The 12,665-nt window shown below is 43.5% G+C and overlaps 1 protein-coding gene across 2 annotated transcripts in view; it reads left to right on the top strand.

Moving 5' to 3' along the window:
- Window positions 1–12,665, top strand: part of LOC126980751 (zinc finger protein 431-like) — a 145,224-nt gene that overhangs the window by 24,812 nt on the left and 107,747 nt on the right. The gene's annotated exons all lie outside the window — the stretch shown is intronic.

Here is a 12,665-nt window from a genome sequence, read left to right on the forward strand (position 1 = left end):
GTCAGTAAATGTGATAAATGAGATAACCTACACCCCTTGTATGTCAGTAAATGTGATAAATGAGATAACCTACACCCCTTGTATATCAGTAAATGTGATAAATGAGGTAACTTGCACCCCTTGTATGTCAGTAAATGTGATAAATGAGATAACCTACACCCCTTGTATGTCAGTAAATGTGATAAATGAGGTACCCTACACCCTTGTATGTCAGTAAATGTGATAAATGAGATAACCTACACCCTTGTATGTCAGTAAATGTGATAAATGAGATAACCTACACCCCTTGTATGTCGGTAAATACACCTGTCTGTGTAGTGCCTGTAGGCAAAGTGGTCTGTGACAAATGACAAATATCTGTTGAAATATCAGGACTAGAGTTATGTTAATGAGATGAGATGGATGGATCCCTTTTTTGCCTCCTAGTGTATGAGTTTCATGTATCAAGGAACTATGCATTTGTAACTCCTTCACTTTCTCTCCCTCATAACCCGTCCGCTGTGATTGGCACGAATTTGGCTTTTACTGGTAGCCCGGTAACATATACAGGTAACTCTCGATTTACGCGTGTTTGGTTTACGCGTCCAAAATCTAAATAAATGTTTAATTTAGGCGTTTTTTTTTCACTTATACGCGATATTTTGTGGAGTGGCCACCAGATGTCTCACGCAACTGGACTCACACGGCCACACAGCTGAGCTCAGTTCTTCCCGCGCGCCACTTGAACAACAATACAGTACCTACGCTGCCACGCTACTCAACAATAGGGGTGGGCAGGTAGCGGTACTAACGGTACCAGCAATACGGTACGGTACTGGTACCAGACAGCTCGGTACCGGTACCAATACTAGCCAGCCCCTCAACGTTTCCCTCATTTCTTCTTCACACTAGAGAGGCTGAGAATGAGGGCCCGAATGGATATCTCGGTTCTGGTGACACGCGGCATGCAGCTGTTTGTTGTGTGGGTGTGGTTGTGTGGTTTGTAAATAATGCAAATGGCGGCCGGGCTGGGATTGCGTGAAATAACTCCTCGTACAAGACTCATGATGTACAGTTTCTGATATCATATTCACCCCATTATTCTCACTAATATTAATAATTAATAATGAACACATGGACATTTTTTTCCAATATGATTTTTTATGTAGCTTGTACTGCTCCTTAGTCATACAATCTTAAGCCACCTGTGACATCAAGATCAAGATCATACAGATGGAGCCCGACGGAAAAACGGGATAACAGCAAGGCATGGACGATCTTCCACCAATTTAGTCTTTGTATAGTAGTTATTAGATCGCCCTGTATTCTATGTTAACATATTATAGGACAGCTACGGACTATGAAGGACTATAAACAATAATAAAGGTAAGTTTGCTGTTGTTATTGGATGAGACGAAAAACAGACCCTTAAAAATATCCCAAAGAAGAAAAAAATCATTAAAAATTTGTACATTCAGCGTATAACGCGCAGGGCTAAACTTTCAGGCATTTTTTATGTGAAAAAATGCGCGCAATACGCCGAAAATTACGGTATTTATTTTTCGACAGAAACCTACCTCTTGTTTGATTTACATTGTTTTTGAATTACGCGACCTCGTCAAGAACGCAACACTCGCGTAAATCGAGAGTTACCTGTACTCCCATGTCCTTCTCTGCCTCTGTGGTGGATAGTGGAGTGTTTCCCATGTGGTATTGGTGTGCTGGATATCCCCTCCCAAGGTGCAGGACTTTACATTTTTCTTCATTGAATAGTAGCAGCCACTTTTTGTTCCATTCCTGTAGCTTGATGTCTGACTGTAGGAAATCTGCAGTCAACTGGTTAAGAAGATCAGAGAGTTTTAGGGTTTCTGCCCCTTAGTTCCAGGGTTTATTTCCCTAAGTTAAGCCTTCAGTAAATATTTAGTAGAGGTTTGCATAATTTCTTCTGGATGCTAACATTTTTTACCTGTACGGAATTTTATTATGTTAACAAAGATCTAGTTATTTCTCTATGAAGTGGCAGAAATACACAGCTGCTGGGAAGCATTGCATTGTTTCAGTCACAGCTTCATGTACAAAAAATATTAGTATTTCCACAGATAAATACCTAACTCCCTTGAAAAGCTGTTTACCTGTAAGGGATTATTTTAGGCAAAAATGGTTAAATTAGGTTAGGTAAAACTAGGCTAGATTAGGCTAGATAAGGTAAGGTTAGATTAGGTTAGGTAAGTAAGAGTTCAACAGATATCAACTCAAATTACCTAACCTCACTTACCTCATAATCTAACCAAACCTTTTATAATACAAGGTTTATGAATATGAAACTACACTATTAACAAGCTAAATTCATATATAGCTGATTTAGGAAATAAAAGTAGTTATGCTTCAGTACACTGTGTGGTATCATTTGCCAAGTCATCTTCCCATTTACACCTGTCACTCTCCTGCACCTGTGTATTGGTTTAACCCGGTGGTAGCAGCGGGGATCATGTTTCTTAACCCGTCCGCTGCGATTGGCATGGATTTGGCTTTCACTGCATGTAGCCTGGTAACTATACTCCATGTCTTTCTCTGCCTCTGTGGTGGATAGTGGAGTGTTTCCCACGTGGTATTGGTGTGCTGGATACCCTTCCAAGGTGCAGGACTTTACATTTCTCTTCATTGAATTGTAGCAGACACTTTTTGTTCCATTCCTGTAGCTTAGTGAGTTCTGACTGCAGGAAATCCATAGTCAAGGGGTTAATTGTCCCTTTAAGTGAGAAAAATGAGAAAAAATCACCCCTCACACAAATGATTTCATAATATATATCAAAGCATTTGTGATCAGATTATGTATCATCTATTTTGGGGGTTTATATCATGGCACAAATTTGGCCCGTCGCTGCTACACGGTAAAGCCACAAATTTGGCCCGTCACTGCTACTGGCTTAATCAAGGCCAGCCCTTCCTATGTGCTCACTACAATCATTGCGCAGGGCCTCTCATCACTGGGGGGCCTAAGGATGTGCATAAAAGAAAAGAGAAAGAAAATCAGGACGGTGCTTTCATTATTCCCCCATGAAAAAAAGCTCTATAAACAGCATTAAACAAATTTAAGCAAAAAATATATATATATTTACTTTACATTGCTTAGGACAGGGATCTAATTTGTAGGGCGAGTACACAGGAAAAAAAAAGTGAACATAAGGCTAAATATGTTTTCATAGGAGATGTCTAAGTGGGGATGTGATAGAGCTATATAAAATGTTTTCAGATTGCGATAACTTAGATGTGGATACTTTCTTTACACTAGAGGAGGACAACTATAGATGGTCTGAGTCCCGCAGCAAAGTGTGCCAGATGTGTGACAGGGGTGTGGACGAGACATGTGGTGCTGGAATGTAAGAAGTATGACAGGGAGAGAACGAAGATGATGCAGGTGTTTCTGAGTGAGATGGGGCGTGGAGTGAACGGTAAGGGTGTGGACGAGACATGTGGTGCTGGAATGTAAGAAGTATGACAGGGAGAGAACGGAGATGATGCAGGTGTTTCTGAGTGAGATGGGGCGTGGAGTGAATGGTAATGGTGTGGACGAGACATGTGGTGCTGGAATGTAAGAAGTATGACAGGGAGAGAACGAAGATGATGCAGGTGTTTCTGAGTGAGATGGGGCGTGGAGTGAATGGTAAGAGTGTGGACGAGACATGTGGTGCTGGAATGTAAGAAGTATGACAGGGAGAGAACGAAGATGATGCAGGTGTTTCTGAGTGAGATGGGACGTGGAGTGAATGGGAGGACGGTAAGGGAGTGGATGGTGCTGTTCAGCGGAGAGACGAGTGGACGAGTGATTCAGGCAGTGAAAGAGTTCCTGGAGAGCATGTGGCGTGCAAGAGGTCCAGTCCAGTCCAGTCCATTAGTAGGCGTGGGATTGCCTTTGTAACGGGTCCCACCAGGGGCGGATACAGAAGGGGGCCCAGGGGGCCCAGGCCCCCCCAAAAATCTCGAGTGTATGCGGATAGTGGGTACATAACTGACTCGCCTATAATGTGCTGCAACTATAATACGGAATGTGCCGTCGGCTGTAGGCATATGCAGGCGCGTATACGGGGGTGGGGAGCCAGATGGCCCGGGACCCCCGAAAAAAAATATTAGGATAACTAAAATATTTGAAATACCCATAACCTGTCAAGTCTTACGTTTTTTTGCGTGTCTTACGTAATTTCTGTGATTTTCAAATCATACGGCGTAAGTTGAAAATCTTACGTTTTTTCTCCGCTTGCGATGTTTTTTTAATATGTTTGTTTGAAACAATTTGAAATATATCGTACGCGCCATATTTAAATTCATGTGAGCGTGCTGAGTAACGGCCTGTATGATTCGGACACTTTTTAGAAAAATATTTTTAGAAAAAGTTTAAGAAGTAGTGTAATTTTGTTGATCTCAAAATGTTCCTCCATCATTTGGCTCTTTAGGTTGCTAATATGACACTCGTAGCTATTTCCAGATTTCAGATGTAGGTGATGAAAGACAAGTTTCTAAATCGTCCGAACCATCCCCACCGGTGGTGATGGTTCGGCCAGGGAGGTGGGATGGTATGGACACTCATAATACTCGCCATAATATTAATATAACTTAAGTTTGATTGTCTAATATACAAGATTATATATACTACAAGACATTTGTTTAAGGACAAAAGTATCCTCTCAGTGTTTAGAGGGGAAAAAAATAAAAGGAGAACTACAAGAAATATCTCAAAAATTTTGGTATTATGTCTTCCTTCTCTTCTCACAAGTCGAGTCGAGATGAAGCAGACGGCCGCCAGTTTTCCCTCCTCACAGCTGCTGTCCACTTCCTCCGCTCTTCTGGATTCGCTGGAAATCTATAAAATGACACAGCATCTCTCCCGTGTCAGTTAGAACATCCAACCGCACAGCATACGTATCCCATGACGAACACAGCACTTGTTTACCCGCCACCAAGGTTTGCTTTGATAAGTGACTACCACCACAAAATTTAGATTTTTTCGGTGTCTGATGTAATTTTTCACTCTTCTACAGGGCCAGGGCACAACGGGCACGTGCCCAGGGCCCCGCGCTATTATGGGGCCCGCACTCATCTAACAATGTATATACTCGTACAGGGCCGTAGTACGCCGTACCCAGGGGGGGTGGAGCGGCCGGGGGTGTCGGACGACCCCCCCCCCCCCATCTGCAAAAATGTCCACTTTCTGAGAGTCAAATGGAAAACTGGTACCTTTCTGTTGCATTTCTGGAGAACTCAGGATTTTCTTTATTTATTTTCAGTAAAGTTACTGAATCGTATATTGAATATTATAGAGCAAGATTTAGGACCAGTTGTAGTCCAATACAGCAAGTTTGTAAGCTCCCAACCAAACACAAAATACTATGAACATTCCTTGTATAATGTTTGGCGTTGATATAAAATGAAGGAAACTAGAAAACCATAAAGGAAATATCTTTAGTGTCTAGTATTGTATTGTGGTGAATATAGTTTGGTTTTGGCGTTTACAATAACTCTGTGTTGGACTGTTGAACTGAACTGTAGCTGTAAGACAGGGGAGAAAGAATCAGTGGAACATCCAATAGTAGAATGCAGCAACCATGAGAGGCAGTGAGGGGAGTTATTAGTAACACCAGGGAGGAGTGGGCTAAGAGGCTAGAGGACAACGGGGCCATCGCACGGTACGTGTTGGATGGAGATGCAGTGCTGGGAAAAAAGGGCACAAATGCTTGAATAAGCGCACGGATAAGCAATGTCAGTAAGTTATTCCAGCAACAAACTGAAAAGTAAAGTGTGATAGTATATTGCAGTGAAGAAAAATTAAGCTACACAGCACAATTGAAAGGAAAAGTGTGTGAATAAACAGGAGAGACGCCCGAGAGGAGGAGGACAGGTCAAAAGAAGAAGAGGAAGAATGTTTGTTTACATATCCGCCTAAAAATGCGTTCCATTTACGGCGCGAAAACCCGGACCTGGGTCTGGGTTTATCCCCGAACCTGGTTCCGGGTTTTGTGTCAAATGGAAGATGCTATTAATAGCCGATATACTAGTGTTTCAACCATTAACTCTGGAAGAAATTGTAGACAGAAAAAACTATATCACAACAATATGGAACAGAAGAAAAAAGAAAAGTGAACAAAACTTAAAGACAAAAACGCCAATCAAGAATCAAGAATCAAGAATAAGACACAAGTGGGAGCCATGCAGGGGCGGATCCAAAAATCAATCTGGGTAAAATTTCATAAGTTAGCGACAGCCTCAAAACAGTGAAGACCAATGGATAGTGATGGCGGTTCTTTGCATAAATCCGCAGCTCGAGCAATCAACGTATATGTGACAAATGAATTTTCTTATATATATATATATATATATATATATATATATATATATATATATATATATATATATATATATATATATATATATATATATATATGAAGAGCAATCAATATATAAACTGGCAAGCAATAACAAGAAACAATTCAAATTGTACATCCAACCAGTGAAAAGGCAGATCTGAACAGGTGGAAATCATCACCATTCGAGCATTCAAAGAAAACTAACTGTTTATTTCGATATGTAAGCAGCAAATTAAGGGTGATCATAATACAGGTCATATATAAATTACAAACCTAACCTTTACAAAAAAGAGTTAATGTGTAAAATTAGACACAGCTGAAGATAAACAGGAATTCTTGTAGGGCTTATTTTACATGGGATTGAGGCAACACATTCGCAAAGATTGGCTGATCTAAAGAAATATCTTTACAAATTCACAAGTATTCAACAAGTGCCTCACTAAGCATGGGCGGATACAGGGGGGCCAGGGGCCGGGCCTTAAAAATCTCCTTGAGAAAATCTTGTGTATGCGGATAGTGGGTACAGAACTGACTCGCTTATAATGTGCTGCAACTATAATACGGAAGGGGAGCCAGATGGCCCGGGCCCCCCCAAAATAATATTAGGATAACTAAAATATTTGAGATACCCATGATTTGAGAAAACAAAATATATTTAATATACCCCTAAAAAGCTAGAGAGCTGGGAGCGAAGCCGGCCGCCGCTAGATAGCTCTGGACGCTGTCCTCCAAACTTTAAAAAAATCCTCCTCTATGGTTCCTTGGGCTTTACTATGCGGAGGTTGACGGGATGCTCAGGCAAGATTTAAATTTTTTCGGTGTCTGATGTAATTGTTCACTCTCCTGCAGGGCCAGGGCACAACGGGCACGTACCCAAGGTCCCGCGCTCTTAAGGGGCCCGCACTCGTCTAAAAATCTATATACACTCAACCCTCGATTTGCCGGACTAAAAGGGGGGAAGGCTTGTCCGGGAATGGCAAATGTCCGGCAATGGAAAATGTCCGGGGGTCTACCCCCTTGCCGGACTTTACCCTATATATGTTCGGGAAACACAACCCACCCCCGGACTACACCTCGCATAGCTGTCCTATACTGTCCTGTAATATAATATATTACCTTCTACAACATGCACATATACAACACGTTGTGAAGAAGAGGTGTATCCACGACAAGCACGTAAGCACAACACTCGTGTGACGCGGCAGACTTGTGTACAGTCCAGTACTAGACGTGTATGTCCGCCCGCGCTGCCATCTAGTGCCCGATTTGCGAACTTTGTCTGGCGCGGTAGTTTGAAATCGACTTGTCCCGGACTTTTTTTTTTTTTTTACCCCACGGACTCTTGTCCGGCAAATCCGAAATCCGGCAAATGGAGGTCCGGCAAATCGAGGGTTGAGTGTACTCGTACAGGGCCGTAGTACGCCGTACTCAGGGGGGGCGGGGGTGTCGGACGACCGCCCCCCCCCCTGCTAAAATGTCCACTTTCTGAGAGAGTCAAAACTAAAACTGGTACCTTTCTGTTGCATTCTTGGAGAACTCGGGATTTTCTTTATTTATTTTCAGTATTTAAGTTACGGAATCGTATATTGAATATTACAGAGCAAGATTTAAAGGCCTAGGAAAAAACTTTGTGACCTCATTCCTCACATGCAAGCAGAAAGTAAATTTTAGTGCAGGCCACTATCATCATTCGGCACTTCGAAGAGGAAATAAGGGCAGACTTCCTTGCCTTTGTGCACACCCATGACCTCACCGGTAAAGGTTTAGTCGGGCTCGTTTTGCGCACCGTTGAAGACCTCGGATTGGACATGGCCAAGTGCAGGGGATGATGGGAAAATTCAAAGAGTGTGCCGCAGTACTCATGAAGAAGTACACCCTGGCCAAGCCAATCCACTGCCTTAACCACCGGCAGAATCTAGTACTGACGAAGGCGTGTGACGTCAAGGAAGTGAAGATCGCTCTTCAAACACTGACCGACGTGTACAACCGTTCATTCTTGAATATAAGCTCTCCGCATCACAGAGGTTGTCAAGCTTGCCTCGGCCAAGCGTGAAAAGTTTGTTCCCCTGTGCCCCACCAGGTGGATTGAGAGGCATGCGCAGTGCTGGTTTCGTTGAATGCCTGTCATCGCTGTTTTCTCGAAGAAGAACTTGACGCCACAGCTGGGCTCCTTCTCATCGCCATCGTGTTCCCGCTTTCTCGTTGGACTGGTTGTAGTGGAGTGTATATTGGTGCATACTCTCGAGCGAGCCGAACTCTTCAGAGAAAAGATGGCGACCTGGTGTCAGCCTATGCCACGATTCGTGGCATTGATACCACTTTGCCAAGCTCAGAGCAGATGCGGAGAATCATATCCACGGCGTGTTCATGAAAGCGGAAGAGTTTTTGGTCGAGGTGGGGTCATCGCTGACACCATCTCCGTGCGACTCTGTGGACAACAGACCCAGCGATCAAATGTCCCGTGCGAGAATGCTGAGGAGTACTACCGCTGGGCGGTGTACATTCCGTTCGTGGACCACGTCTTGGCTGAGTTGAAGAGTCGGTTTGGCGACAACACAGTGCCTGTCGCACTTCAGCTCAAGCAACTCCTAAAGGCCTCGAAACGGATGTTGCGGCTGTGCTCTGACAGCGAAGCTCTGAGCTCGTCATCGCATCCCTGACACTCGTGAAGGCGCTGGGCATTATCTGTTCCGGTCTTCCAAACTATCAACGAAGCCCAGGCACACGCCAGCATCAGCATGTTCCCCAATCTCGCCATTCTCTTGAGGACTCTGTTGACGCTTCCAGTCTCTAACGCGGAAGCCGAGAGGTCTTTCTCACCACTGAAAAGGCTGAAAACCTATCTGACGAGTACCGTCGGCCAAGATCGCCTGAACGGACTTGCCCTCCTTTGTGTCCACTATGATATCCCCATTTCAGTCGAGTGATAAGCAAATTCAGCGAAAAAAACCGCCGACTACTCTTTGCTTAGTGAGGAACTAGTTGAATACTTGGGAATTTGTAAATATATTTCTTTAGATTAGCCAATCTTTGCAAATTTTTTAACTCAATCCCATTAACAGTTTTCCATTTGACTCTCAGTAAGTGGACATTTTAGCAGATGGGGGGGGGGGGGTCGTCCGACACCCACGGCCCCTCCCCCCCCTGGGTGCGGCGTACTGCGGCCCTGTACGAGTATATAGATTGTTAGATGAGTGCGGGCCCCATAATAGCGCGGAGCCCTGGGCACGTGCCCGTTGTGCCCTGGCCCTGTAGAAGAGTGAAAAATTACATCAGACACCGAAAAAATCTAAATCTTGCATGCATGAGCATCCAGTCCACCTCCGCATAGTCAAGCCCAAGGAAGCTCTAGAGGTTTTGCAGCTGACGTCATCAGTGGGGGGGTGCTGTATGCCTGCCTGCACGGCCATCTTGGTGGTCAGTGGTGGTAGTCACTTATCAAAGCAAACCTTGGTGGCGGGTAAACAAGTGCTCTGTGTTCGTCATGGGATACGTATGCTGTACGGTTGGATGTTCTAACTGACACGGGAGAGATGCTGTGTCATTTTATAGATTTCCAGCGAATCCAGAAGAGCGGAGGAAGTGGACAGCAGCTGTGAGGAGGAAAAACTGGCGGCCGTCTTCTTCATCTCGACTCGACTTGTGAGAAGAGAAGGAAGACATAATACCAAAATTTTTGAGATATTTCTTGTAGTTCTCCTTTTATTTTTTCCCCTCTAAGTATTGAGAGGATACTTTTGTCCTTAAAAAAATGTCTTGTAGTATATATAATCTTGTTTATTAGCCAATCAAACTTAAGTTATATTAATATTATGGCGAGTATTATGAGTGTCCGTACCATCCCACCTCCCTGGCCGAACCATCACCACGGGTGGGGATGGTTCGGACGATTTAGAAACTTGTCTTTCATCACCTACATCTGAAATCTGGAAATAGCTACGAGTGTCATATTAGCAACCTAAAGAGCCCAATGATAGAGGAACATTTTGAGATCAACAAAATTACACTACTTCTTAAACTTCTTTTTCTAAAAATATTTTTCTAAAAAGTGTCCGAATCATACCAGCCGTTACTCAGCACGCTCACATGAATTTAAATATGGCGCGTACGATATATTTCAAATTGTTTAAAACAAACATATTAAAAAAACCGCAAGCGGAGAAAAAATGTAAGATTTTCAACTTACGCCGTATGACTTGAAAATCACAGAAATTACGTAAGACATACAAAAAACGTAAGACTTGACAGGTATGGGTATTTCAAATATTTTAGTTATCCTAATATTTTTTTTCGGGGGTCCCGGGCCATCTGGCTCCCCACCCCCGTATACGCGCCTGCATATGCCTACAGCCGACGACACATTCCGTATTATAGTTGCAGCACATTATAGGCGAGTCAGTTATGTACCCACTATCCGCATACACTCGAGATTTTTGGGGGGCCTGGGCCCCCTGGGCCCCCCTCTGTATCCGCCCCTGGAGGGAGCCGTTACAAAGGCAATCCCACGCCTACTAATGGACTGGACTGGACTGGACCTCTTGCACACCACATGCTCTCCAGGAACTCTTTCACTGCCTCAATCACTCGTCCACTCGTCTCTCCACTGAACAGCACCATCCACTCCCTTACCGTCCTCCCATTCACTCCATGTCCCATCTCACTCAGAAACACCTGCATCATCTTCGTTCTCTCCCTGTCATACTTCTTACATTCCAGCACCACATGTCTCGTCCACACTCTTACCATTCACTCCACGCCCCATCTCACTCAGAAACACCTGCATCATCTTCGTTCTCTCCCTGTCATACTTCTTACATTCCAGCACCACATGTCTCGTCCACACCCTTACCGTTCACTCCACGCCCCATCTCACTCAGAAACACCTGCATCATCTTCGTTCTCTCCCTGTCATACTTCTTACATTCCAGCACCACATGTCTCGTCCACTCCCTTACCGTTCACTCCACGCCCCATCTCACTCAGAAACACCTGCATCATCTTCGTTCTCTCCCTGTCATACTTCTTACATTCCAGCACAACATGTTTCGTCCACACCCCTGTCACACATCTGGCACACTTTGCTGCGGGACTCAGACCATCTATAGTTGTCCTCCTCAAGTGTAAAGAAAGTATCCACAACCAAGTTATCGCAATCTGAAAACATTTTATATAGCTCTATCACATCCCCACTTAGACATCTCCTATGAAAACATATTTAGCCTTATGTTAATTTTTTTTTCCCTATGTACTCGCTCTACAAATTAGATCCCTGTCCTAAGCAATGTAAAATAAATAAATATATATTTTTTTCTTAAATTTGTTTAATGCTGTTTATAGAGCTTTTTATCATGGGGGAATAATGAAAGCACCATCCTGATTTTCTTTCTCTTTTCTTTTATGCACATCCTTAGGCTCCCCAGTGATGAGAGGCCCTGCGCAATGATTGTAGTGAGCACATAGGAAGGGCTGGCCTTGATTAACCCAGTAGCAGTGACGGGCCAAATTTGTGGCTTTAACGTGTAGCAGCGACGGGCCAAATTTGTGCCATGATATAAACCCCCAAAATAGATGATACATAATCTGATCACAAATGCTTTGATATATATTTTGAAATCATTTGTGTGAGGGGTGATTTTTTCTCATTTTTCTCACTTAGAGAGTCAATTAACACCTTGACTATGGATTTCCTGCAGTCAGAACTCACTAAGCTACAGGAATGGAACAAAAAGTGTCTGCTACAATTCAATGAAGAGAAATGTAAAGTCCTGCACCTTGGGAGGGGATATCCAGCACACCAATACCACATGAGAAACACTCCACCATCCACCACAGAGGCAGAGAAGGACATGGGAGTATATTTACCGACATACAAGGGGTGTAGGTTATCTCATTAATCACATTTACTGATATACAAGGGTGTAGGGTACCTCATTTATCACATTTACTGACATACAAGGGGTGTAGGTTACCTCATTTATCACATTTACTGACATACAAGGGGTGTAGGTTATCTCATTTATCACATTTACTGACATACAAGGGGTGTAGGTTATCTCATTTATCACATTTACTGACATACAAGGGGTGTAGGTTACCTCATTCATCACATTTACTGACATACAAGGGGTGTAGGTTACCTCATTCATCACATTTACTGACATACAAGGGGGGCAGGCTATCTCATTTATCACATTTACTGACATACAAGGGGTGCAAGTTACCTCATTCATCACATTTACTGACATACAAGGGGTGTAGGTTACCTCATTCATCACATTTACTGACATACAAGGGGGGCAGGCTATCTCATAAATACATGGAACAGCT

This window comes from Eriocheir sinensis, chromosome 45 (assembly GCF_024679095.1).
Source record: "Eriocheir sinensis breed Jianghai 21 chromosome 45, ASM2467909v1, whole genome shotgun sequence".
In the NCBI taxonomy this organism is placed as follows: domain Eukaryota; kingdom Metazoa; phylum Arthropoda; class Malacostraca; order Decapoda; family Varunidae; genus Eriocheir; species Eriocheir sinensis.